The following is a 12,210-nucleotide window of genomic DNA, read 5'->3' as shown; positions in this document are numbered from 1 at the left end:
TTGTATTATTATTGCAAGAGACGGTCAGCTTCTCCAACTCCCTTTGCATCGTGACAAGACGTGTTGCAACGTCGAAATCCACTTATAGCATTCAAGATTCCGTATACATGGTGCAAAGATATAAGGAAGATATGATTTGTGATCAGCCATTTGTATCTCATCAATCGATGAAACAACTCGATATTAAGTTCTCAAATTTATCTAAATAGAATTTCATTTCACCCTGCAGTTCCTACGCAAAACAAAAAAAGAACTACAAAAATCGCATAAAGAGCTTACATTTATCTAAATCATCCATATAAGTGATTAATTATCAATTACTAAAACATTCCAAATACTTGTCGACAGTAATCAATCAAAACCAATACAATTCTTTCTTACACAACTTCGTAATCAATAAAACAAATTTATCAAATGAACGAATCGATTTTAAACTGGCATACAATAATTTATACAAAATACAGTTCGTCGTTAAAAACAATGGTATCTGAAGAACAAATGGCTTCGGACCTAACCCTCTACCTTCAACCACGTTGAACTTCTACATGTGCGGTGCCGATTTCAGTTCATCTCTCGGTCAATACTTTACGGTAATTATGATAGATTCCGTATTTTTCAGATTCGCTCGAGGATCTCGGTAACAGGATGAAGGAACGAAAATCAAGTCGAGTGCCGGAAAAATGTGTACTGAATGCAGCGGGTGGCCCGGTTTGCCGGCCACTCGGCCGTCATCCAGTTTTGGCAACGACGAACGGATGTATCGGTAAACGAATTCCTGCCGTTCCGGCCTTGTTACCCCGCCGTGCCCAATGGCGTTCCGCGGGTGTTCGTTTCACGGCTGAGTTCGCCCGTTGCTTGACAAAAACCGGTCGCGACCCCGCAATCGACTGTGATGCGACGATTAATGACGACAACGAGATTCGGCGATTGGGAAAGAATTCTGCGAAACGAGCCGGGTCAACGACGATCGGCCCGGCCTGGCCCAACTTTTCGAGCGACCCGTGGAAACAGCGAATCGGGAACGGCCGAGTTTGATTCTGATGATCCTCCCGCATTTCGAATTTTCGAGGCAGCGTTCGACGTGTGGACCGTGTGCATACAGTGTTTTTAGAATATACACACGGGAACGAAATTGGGGAAACTTCGTTGTATGATACGATGAACTCGATTTAATTCGTTTGTTTGAGATGTGCATTTCATTTTGAGGGAGTCCATTTGACCGTTTAAAGAATAGAAACTTTAATAACATCGATCCAATTACCTTAGTTCATAGAGTGTTATACACTTCTACACTCCTGCTAGTGCGGAAAGATGAGAGAAGAATGATTTGATCGACGAAAGTGTTTCTTTGATTCAATCTTACAAAGTGAAAGCATTGAAATATTCTACGAATGCATAAAATCCGTCTATTGATTATAACAATGTAATTATCGTTCAATAATGTCACACGAGTCTAGTTTATTATTTATAATTCGCGTACATAAAACGAAACAGAACGAGCAGGCGTGATTCGAAGGAAATTAGAGCGCCTTAATTCGAACAAACATAACAGATCGTGTAGTGATACATATTGCCCGCGTATCGTTAAGTTGCGTTAACGCATTGTGTTTCTGTTTCACCTGCTCCTCTATCCTCGTTCCCGTATCCGAACGATAAATTCGGTTTAATATCGAGCGCACGCGACTTCGCGGGCAATTTTTGGCTCCAACCGCGTAAAGGGCTACTTTTACAATTAGTCGTATCGGGTTGCTCATAATTGAGACCCGGCCGGGGCAGCCGTAACTGGATTCTTTCCCGACGCCATTAATTTCCATTTATTGCTATGACGCCGCAGACCGACCATTAGAAGGACGTCCCCATAACATTAGTTACACGTTAATTAAAAACTTGTATCTTAGTTTTATATATTTTAAGACATTAACCATACTACATTGATATAAATATGTATATATGTATATATACATATATAAATATACGTATTTTATGCATACAGTGGTACCTGTTTACAGCAACTAGGATTTCCATAATCTACGATACAGCTTTACGTCGGGAATGTTATTCGAGCGGATCGATGTCTCGATAATTCGCACTTGGGGATTAATTACGAATTAATTAATGGAGATGGTAGACATGTTTTTGAAAAGGGGTTTAATGGGTGATGTGCGGCTGCGGGGGACACGTAATCAGGACATAATCTTTCCATTTACTACGGGGCGTGGAGGGTGGGGGGAGGGTGGTGGCAACGTTACACGGTTAATATCAATCGGTAATGACATCGTACCAATTACAATACGGTGCAGTCCTGGATAATACTTAATCATCCGTTAATTATTATCATAATATGCATAATTCAATATATACTATATATATATATAGTATATATATATATAGTGTATATATATATATGTATATATATATATATATATATATAGTATATATATATGTATATATATATATAAATATATATTTATATTCATGTATCATACACAGAGCGTAGGTATATACTATTTATCGTCATATATATTTAGATTTAAATAGTACTTTTAAACTTTTATAACGTTTCATAGATCGAAAAATAAATATAAAAATAAACCGGGCATTTAGGTATTAATATTTTGTATCCATAATTTTTTTCTCATCTTTTCTTCGCTCTGTTCCATCTCCCTTCTCCCTGATGCTTCCTATCCATTCGTTCCATATGCTTTTACATTTCCTGACTTTTTCTGCAACCATCTCCCCCCCTCTGTCTCACTCATTCACTCTACTCTCCCCCTCGCCCCTCTCTCCGTTTACCTCTTTATTTGACTTCCATCGTTACTCTCATCTTGGATTCCCAGCGTGCAAGAGCGATTCGACGAACGTACCGAATAATTCCGGACGACGTTTAACGTTTCCGTTCCCGTTGTCCGTCGTTCTCCCGTCAGGCTCTAACACGGTAAAAGTCGTTCACCGTTTCCGTGCTCTGTTCCTTAATTGTGCGTTTGTCGGGCCAACAATGTCCGCTGCCAAACGGTTGGCAATGACGTGTCAGTTGCAATTTATTCCAGCTATAGTCAGAACGAACTGACCAATTCGAGGCCACCCCCGTCACTCTGGACCTCACTCGCGCGGCGACAATATGGCGGGTCAGATGCGTGAAATGGCGGTGTCAACATGGACAGCATGCCAGGGTTGCATCTTTCGCGAAGAGAAAAAACAATATGGCGAATTTGCCGTTCGAAACAGCGACGTTGTTTCGACTTTAATTCGTCTTATATTTACAGTATGGAGGAGACAAAATAACAGGCTAACCATCTATGTATAACAGAAGAACGACCTCGAAAGGCTAGTCAATTTTGTTCTGCTTACAATTCGTCGTTCGTTCACGATGTCGTCGTTATTGAGCAGTGTCGTCAAGGAGTTCCCTGTACGCGACGCATTTAAACGTTTCGATTAAACGCGAGCTCGTTTATCGCCCACAATCGTTACGGTTTTCGCGCCCTTCCTGTTTCGGCCCGACCGCCTGCTCCAACCCTCGCTTGAAATTCGCTATCGTTCGCCGAGACGCTTCTCGAACGCCGGTGATCGCATCCGATCGATCTGAGCTCTACGCGAATCACGTGGCCAACATCAAACGAGTCCGCACGCGCCAGTCCATTAATTACGATAGATAAGATTACACTCTTTCCTCTCTTTTTTGTTTTATTTTGTTTTGCTTTACTTTGCTTTGCTTTGTTTGTTTGTTTGTTCGTTTGCTTTTGTTTTTCTTATTTTTTGTTTTGCTTGAGCGTTTCGCAATGTTCACGAAAATGTATAAAATTAATTATTCTTTATCACGTGCTCGCTGTGTCTCTCGCATTCTCACCAATCTCTGTCACTCGCCGCTTTTTTTCCCTCTCTTTCTCTCGATCAGTATTATCATTCTCATTCCGATCAAACGATCCTTAACCGTGTGTTTTGCTTTTGCTCCCCCTCTCTTCTCCTTATCTCATTACTTAATTCGAGATTATCGCAGCACGCATTTCGGTCGTTCCGTCACATTCTCTCGCATTCTCCCTTATACTCTCCCTGTTTCTCTCTCTTTCTCACTGTTGCTCTCATACTCTCACCTCATCTTAAATATCGCTTTTTTTCTTTAAAGTCGTCGCTCGTGAACGATCGCGATTATCGCATTGACGCCTTTTCTCAAACGACTCGTGAATATTTATATATGATATATAACATATACGTAGATGCATTTGGATTGATACATTTTACATACAAACGCGCGCGCGTGTTTGTGTGTGTGTGTGTGTGTGTGTGTATGTGTGTGTGTGTGTGTGTGTGTGTGTGTGTGTGTGTGTGTTTGGGTACCTGTAGGAGCAGCGTGTTTTCTCTGTGCATCGTGTGTAGGAGTCTCACGATACCGCTAGTCCATGTGTCCAATCTTATTCTTCTCCATTTAATCAGAACTCGACAAATACATTTTGTTTATACTCTATATAATATATGCGTATGTTCATCTCTCTGTCTGCCTCTCTCTCTCCCCCTCCATCTCTCATTCTTCTCTTTCTTTTCTTTTCGTTTCGTCTAAAACGCGTCGTTACAGACAAAATTTACTATCGTCTAGGATCGTTATTATAATAAAATAGAAAAAACCTCGTTTTCACCAGAGGTCACGGCTCTATGCTATATAATAATAATCATGATGTAATAATCATATATATAAATAATATATATATAAATATATATATATTTATTTATATATAATGTATATATAAATATCTATGTAATACGCGCCTTATAATTTACATACATAATATGTAATTTTTTAATATATATATATATTTGTTTCATATTTATATCCACCTTTTTAATATACTTATGTATTCGCTTAATATTAAATTCATTTTTTTCCATCGCACCTTCCAGGTATTCCTGGATGTGGCCAGCTACGTCTCCGCGAATCTCTTCCCATAATTTTCTGTATTTTTTTGGCTGTTGAACCGCGTGCTTTTTCAACTCAATGCGATCAAAAAACGAACCGCGAGTATCGAGTGTTTAATACCTAGTAATGCTCGTGAATACTTCCGTGAACGCGTCGGATCGACCGCTGAACCGCCGACGAGCTCGCGATCCTCGTCGATCCATCATTTGAATCGCTCAATTAAGTCATTTAATGTATGCATACCTCTATATATAATACGTATCATTTACTTTAATCCTGTTTAATCCTTTCTTTTTAGTAGCGGAATCTGGACAGTGACGTAGTCAAGGGTGCCGACTCATGACGACGATATTTCGAATCTTTCCAGCTGGCGATCGTTGATCGCGAAAAGTTCAAACGGACCCCGGGACGCGAATCGAAATGGTTGAAATCCAACAGAAACATACGGCGTAAATATTTTTCCATCGTTTCCTTTCCTCTCCACATTGAATCGACGAAACGCAAAGATTAATTACGAATTATGACAAACTGGGACAAAAATTCAATTTATCTTCGGCGTGGCTCCGCGGGGGGTGGCCAGCCCTCTTCCCGTTCGTTCAACGTTCAGTAGCACCTGCGCTGGTAAAAAATGTCCCGGCTGTTTGCCCCGTAAACACCGCGCGCCGTTGGAAACATATTGCCACGCGAACACACGAATCGTAAGCGAAATGACGAAATCTCGTAGAACGCACGCGGCCGACCTTAACGTTGAAATTCAGGAAAGAAACATGTCCCAAAAGATGTTCGACGAGCAGATAATTACCAAGAGATGAGAATCACTGCGGACGACGAGCAACCGTTACCAGACAACGATACAAGCTTCGCAAAAGAGTTTCCTATTACAGTTCAAGTGGCATCGTCTATCACGAAACAGACATGGTTGTACAGACACCCCTTAGCAGACGGCAGGCTATAGGATAAGAAACTCGCTGGTCGAGTGGATGGTCGAGAAAGTGGTCGGAGATAGCTTTGAGGAACCACGAGAAACGAGTCCCCGCTGTCGGTAAATCTCGTGGTGGCCAGAAAACGCAAGCTTGCTGCTTGTTCGCGGTCAAAATGATTGCGCATCGTCCGATTCGTTCATCGTCGATGCGATCGGGAATGAGAACCGCTGGAAAGTTGTAAGAGGGTGGTCGGGCAGGGCGTCGCCGCGTCTCCGCGACCCCCACGAGCTATCGACCGAGAAGAGAGGAGAGAATGAGAGAGATAGAGTGACCGAATGGGAAGGGGGGGGGCGAGCGAGCAAGCGAGCGAGAGAAAGAGAGAGAGAGAGAGAGAGAGAGAGAGAAAGAGAGAGAGAGAGAGAGAGAGAGAGAGAGAGAGAGAGAGAGAGAGAGAGAGAGAGAGAGAGAAGGGTAGCAGGGGCTAACGAGGGAAGAGAAGAGGGATGAACGATGAAAAGAAAGGGAGCAATAACAGGGTCTCGCCGAGGACGGAGCAGGAGAGGGAAACGACCGAGCATTTACTAGTCTCGCATAATAGTTACGCCCTATATTGTTTCCCCTGCCCGTCGAGCGGCATTCCGCGTCCTTAAAGGAGAACCAGGAAAAAACGCGACGGAATCTGTAAATACGGATGCATTGTAAAACTGTGTAGGCTCGTGACCGATGAAATACGGAAATCAAGTGAACCACAGGTGGAAAATGATTTCGTACTTGTAGAATAGAAGTTGGGAAAATGACATGATAAAATATAAATAGGATATTGCAGAATTATCATGAAAATATTTGTTATAAATGAATGCAGGTTGCATGGATATGTTCGATTGCAGTCCTTGAAATAAGCAGAGCTCCCAAGCATTCGCGAATCAGAGACCGTCACTGCGGGGGTAGTTACGTAACCGAAGCAAATGATACGCAGATAGTAACTGGACAAAGCAAAAGAGAATAAAGCGAAATGAGTTCACCGATATTTTCTAATATCGAACGACAATCTTACGACGGAACGTAAAAGATGAGTGTAAAAAAATCATGGTTTGAAATTGAAAAATGAACACGCATCATGGAATATTCAATGTAAACGGTGAAATCCTTTTCTAAGATTTTAACTCTTTTGCCTTGCAGTGTCTCGCGACTGTACTCATTGAAATTATTCTATGATTAATAATTTATTAGAACAGACAGAATTTACTGCCCATACTAAATAATCATAACTGAAAAATAGTACTATACTTAACATCATAAATTAAAAAATGAAACCAGTTCTATGAATATTACGTATTTCAGACTTCCATATTCTTTTCACCATCGTGCATAATGTTCTCCTCACTGCTATATCCGTCACTGTCGTGTCAGTTACATCCGTCATTAATCATCTAAAGAAAAAGCAATGTACATCCTTCCAATTTCACAAAGAAAACGGATTGATTAAACTTGACCAAACAATTGAAGTTGACACCTGAGACCGTGGAAGATGGTTCCCCCAGTAAGAACCACGTGCATCATCCCGGTAACAGAAATAAAATTCCGCCAATAAAGTGGCGAATAAAAGTGTATCCAGCCTTAAGGTCTACGGTAGATCGCGATTACTGGTTTCACGGGGGCAAGCCGTGGTCGTTTTAAGGCTTCGCTCGGATCATCGGACGATCCAGATCGAGCATCGCGGGGCGGCCGACCAACGTCGCTGCGCTGACCTGGCGCGCCCGGATCATGAAACGGGGGCTTAAACATCCCGTGAACGCAGCTGCATTTTAACGAGACCTGGACCTTGGGAAAATTCATTGGAAAAAAGAGGCAAGGATAACGTCGATGAACCTTTACCCTGTCCTTTGACCCTGACGGTAAACAGCCAACGAACGTAAATCGAAATCCTCGCCAATGACGGACGCCGCCAGACTACGTGCCGCCTGTGCACTTACGCGTACAAGAGAGAATTTCCTTACTTTAAAATACCTAAATCTAACCTCTTCTTCGACCCCTCGCTTTCGCATTCGTCGAAAAGAAGCGATTTCGTATCTCCGTCTCGGGGCTATCGGGAAATTACACAGTCGTTCGTCGAGGATCAGCCTGTATGAAATATTTATCGCGAAGGGGTATGTTCTCAGTATCAATAGAGACGGTTGGGAAGCAAATTTCGGAGGGGGTGTAGCTAAACTCTACGTGATCGTTGCACAACGGAGAGAACGTTCGAGGAATCCCTTGCACCCCGCGTGCCGAATTATCGCGATATATTTTACGAAGGTCGCTACAGCTCGCTTTTCACGAAATTCTGTCTACATTCGCGCGCGAGAATTTTGCGACGAAATCACTGGACGCGGGTTAACGAAGGAAATGTCGGAAAGCACTGGAAACGGTTATTTCAGAATCGAAGGTCTCCTTTTCTACGTACACCTAAAGGTTAATTCTTCGTTAGATCTTTTATTTATAGAATACCCCTGCGCGGACTAAATTAACCCTTAAGTAAACCCTTCTCCAGCGTAACTTCTTACCGAAAACTATATCTGCTCTCTTTCAAAAAAAGCAGAACTGTCTCTTCCGAGCTTCAACTACGACACCTCAGCGAGAGGAACGTTTCACGTTTCCCTCGCGGAGGTTGACCTCACACTTCCGACCGCTACATCAACTCACTTCGCTTAAGTTAAACGTTATATCGTGTACACAGACTTAATTTCGTCCAACGACATTAATTCCCGTTCCTCGAGTACACGTTACATCGAAGACAACGTAGTCAGTCTCTACTCTCTCTTACATAACGAGACCGTGATCCTCGCGCTATGCGTGCACCACCCTTTTCAACCATCCCCTTCCAAACGAGGGAAAGAAAAATCCCGATAAAAGAATTTTGTTCGACAAAAATGGAGGGAAGAGACGAATCGACGAGATCCTGGGGCATGAAACAGTCGTCTACAGCCCTGAGAACGGCCTCGAGATGCTAGAGCCGTGTGTCTCCCCTTCTCTTACCTCCCTCCCTCGTTCCACCACCGTCTCCCGCCCCCACCCCGGATTCCACGACCACGTCTTTTCTCTCTTCTACCCCTGCCGGCGGAGAGCGTCCTCTGCGATTTTCCAGCAACGTGTGCCGGCTTCTACATATATCAGAGCACAAGTCGTGGGAGAACGAGAGCGCGGTTGCCGCTATCGATCTACTGCGGAGCAACGGAGGCTGCCGAGAGTACAAAGTCGAAGCTCGGGGGTGGCACAGCGAGGAAGAGGGATGGCCGAAGGGGTAAACCGGCTGGTTATGTTCGCCGGAACGGTGCCACCTCCGAGCTGTTCGAATAAAATCGGTCGGAGTTTGGTTTTTAAATACCCCGTTCCTGATTCCACCGATGCTCACCCTTTTCGCAGGTGCGTGGTGCCCTGTGCCACTGGCTTCGTTCTGTTTATCATTTATTTACTCCCGATACACCGGTTCAAAAAATTGTTCAAGCTTTTGCCTCTGAAGAATTCTTATATAGTGATCAGGGCCTTCCCGTTTGTTATAGGCGGTCGGTTTTGGCTTTCATCAATGTTCAGACAGGAGACGGATACCTCAATTGTTAATTGTGCTAAACCTCTTCAATCCGTTGTCGCAGCTCTGATGCAGGCATTAGTTAAAACAAGACAAAAATATAACAAAATCAGAGTGGCACAGTATAAGAAATCGAATTATATAATCGATTTAATAATGTATATTGCAGTTTTAACTGTAGGTATTATGACAATAGTTGAAATGGTTTGTAATTGGTCGGATGATGATAAGACAAATAGGTTTGACAATTTAATGGAGGCAATTGAATTTATAATTGAAAACACTTATTCGAGCAAATCTTTAATTAACGTACCGGAAAGGATAATTCCTCAGTTTTGGAAAATTCTCGCTACTTTCAAAGATATAGGTGAGTTAGCTTATTTCGTAGTAACGTGTTTCTTTTGATTCAGAATGAAAAATTTGATTCGGGTATTGAAGAGGAAATTTTCGTTGATATTGGAATTTTAGCATTAAATCGGCATACATTGTGTTGCGATGAATGTTTTCAAAATTTGGAGAATTTAATCGAATTAGAATTGTTAAAAATTTGGATTCTTGTTTTGTCTCATCCTGTCTGAGCGTACATTCTCTTATAAAGAAGATTCTTGGTGTCTACACCCGACACGCCATCCTAATTTAGTACAGACCTACCAAGTACACTTCGAAAATTCATTGAGAGGCTCAAGTTGTTGAAAACTGACTCCGCCTCGGTCTTCAGTTTGAACTGATGGTAATATGTTTTGCGTGATGCTGAGAAACGTTAAGTGCATATATGACTATGTACGCTGAGTATTGAAGGTTAAATACAAATTTGTTTTTATTGTTGGAATTTGCTAAAGTTTTTAAAGGAATAAGATTGTGTCTAGGGGGAAGGAAATTGAAAAAACATGAAAAATGCGAAAATATGAAAACGAAACCGAAGACACCAGCAAAGTTATAGTTGACAACGATGTATTAAGATGCGACAGCTGGATTCTAAGATCCCCCTTGATGAAAGACTTCTATGAAAATCGACCTCGAAATGGTGAGATAATCTACTGGCGACTAAAATTTCCGTTTTAAATCTCACTAAACTTCAAAAGTTTGTAGAGATGCCACTGTTGCATTACGAGAATGTCAACAGTGGTCCTCAATCTGTGTGTTTGCAGGATAAAGAATTAGGTACCAAGTAACAGTGCAGGTCTAATAAACCGATTGGATATAATCAGTAGTAACGTGCGTATTAGAGCCGACGGGTACATTATAGCAATAGCGTCGACACTACAGAACTAGTTATTTTTTTTAATGAATATTTTTATTGTTTTTTCAACAAACATTAATAGAAAAATGAAACAAAAAATGAAATAACCAGAAAGGTCTAGGTTTGATCAGAACGATCTTCCTTTTCAACCCCTCTTTACGTTACTCTACTGATACTAAAGTTGACAATGTCTCATAATGGCAATAGCATCGATATTCAGGTATTGTTTGGTTATATTAATCTTCGCGAACGATTTCTATGACAATGAACCTAAAAAAGACATTTCCTGAGGAATGATGCGAATTCGAGAAGCTCGAAAAGAAATCTAATAGCGACTAAACTACCATTCCCATGGGTCTGACCATTCAGTATCATAGCAATAGCCAGGGCAATAGAAGGGCTCCTTATCTCACTAGAAAGGTGCAATTTCCATCAAAATGGAATCCGAAGGAACCCTTTCTTTGGGAAACGGGCGGGACATGTCTCGAAAATCGAACAGACAAAGAAGCGGATCAATCCTGTTCAAATCAACTCGTTGGGGATTCACCGATTCCGCGTAGCATCGCCGTGACGCGATGGACCGACATAAAAAGACGACAGTTTACAAAAGGGACGAATAGAGTAGCGTGTTTCCTTGGCATCGTTTCAGAGTGTATGCTACCCAGTTTCGAACTCGGCGAGGTCAAACACACTGCTGCGGGACACGGGTATTAATAACTTTCGATTTCGATGACGGTTTATTCTGATCGTGTATCGGTTAAGGTGTTTATCGTGAGTTCAAAGGTGAACATCGGTGGGTAGAAGAAAAATTAGGATGAAGCTTCCTTTCACCAAAGATGCAGAGAGAGAGAGAGAGAGAGAGAGAGAGAGAGAGAGAGAGAGAGAGAGAGAGAGAGAGAGAGAGAGAGAGGGGGAGAGAGAGAGAGAGGGGGAGAGAGAGAGAGAGAGAGAGAGACAGACAGAGAGAGAGAGAGACAGAGAGAGAGAGAGAGAGAGAGAGAGAGAGAGAGAGAGACAGAGAGAGACAGAGAGAGAGAGAGAGAGAGAGAGAGTGAGAGAGAGAGAGAGAGGGGGGGGGGGATCAAGGTGGTAAGGGTAGGCAGGCCATGAACATGTGAGGAACGGCAACCTCGCACGCTGATACGCCACCACCATCATACGGCGGCGGCATCGACCGCAGTCTCAACGCTGCAATGCGACGTTGCCATCCCAACGGGCAACAGCCCTTGCGGCCGGGCCGATTCAGGGGCCGAAGTGGAGCGGGCTAATTTTCGCGGCACGCTCCTGTGTCCCGCGTACGGTCATTGGTCGGTGCGGAGACACGCGACCCCCAGGATCGTGGCAGCCATTCAGAACACCACGTGGTCATACTGTCCTTTCTTTTTCGCTCGCGTTTCGCGATACCACGATTAAATACCGGGCAATTAACGCGACCGCGCGTCGATGATTGAAATTAGGAACCATGAGTGTTCAATGAAACATGATCATTTTAATATCGGCTATGAGCTTTTTCGAACTCCTTCCTCTCGACTCACGATGCGTTTGTCTTTGTTTATGTATTTCCCGAGGGAAGTGT

This window comes from Nomia melanderi, chromosome 10 (assembly GCF_051020985.1).
Source record: "Nomia melanderi isolate GNS246 chromosome 10, iyNomMela1, whole genome shotgun sequence".
Classification (NCBI taxonomy): domain Eukaryota; kingdom Metazoa; phylum Arthropoda; class Insecta; order Hymenoptera; family Halictidae; genus Nomia; species Nomia melanderi.
This window is presented reverse-complemented; position numbering follows the sequence as displayed.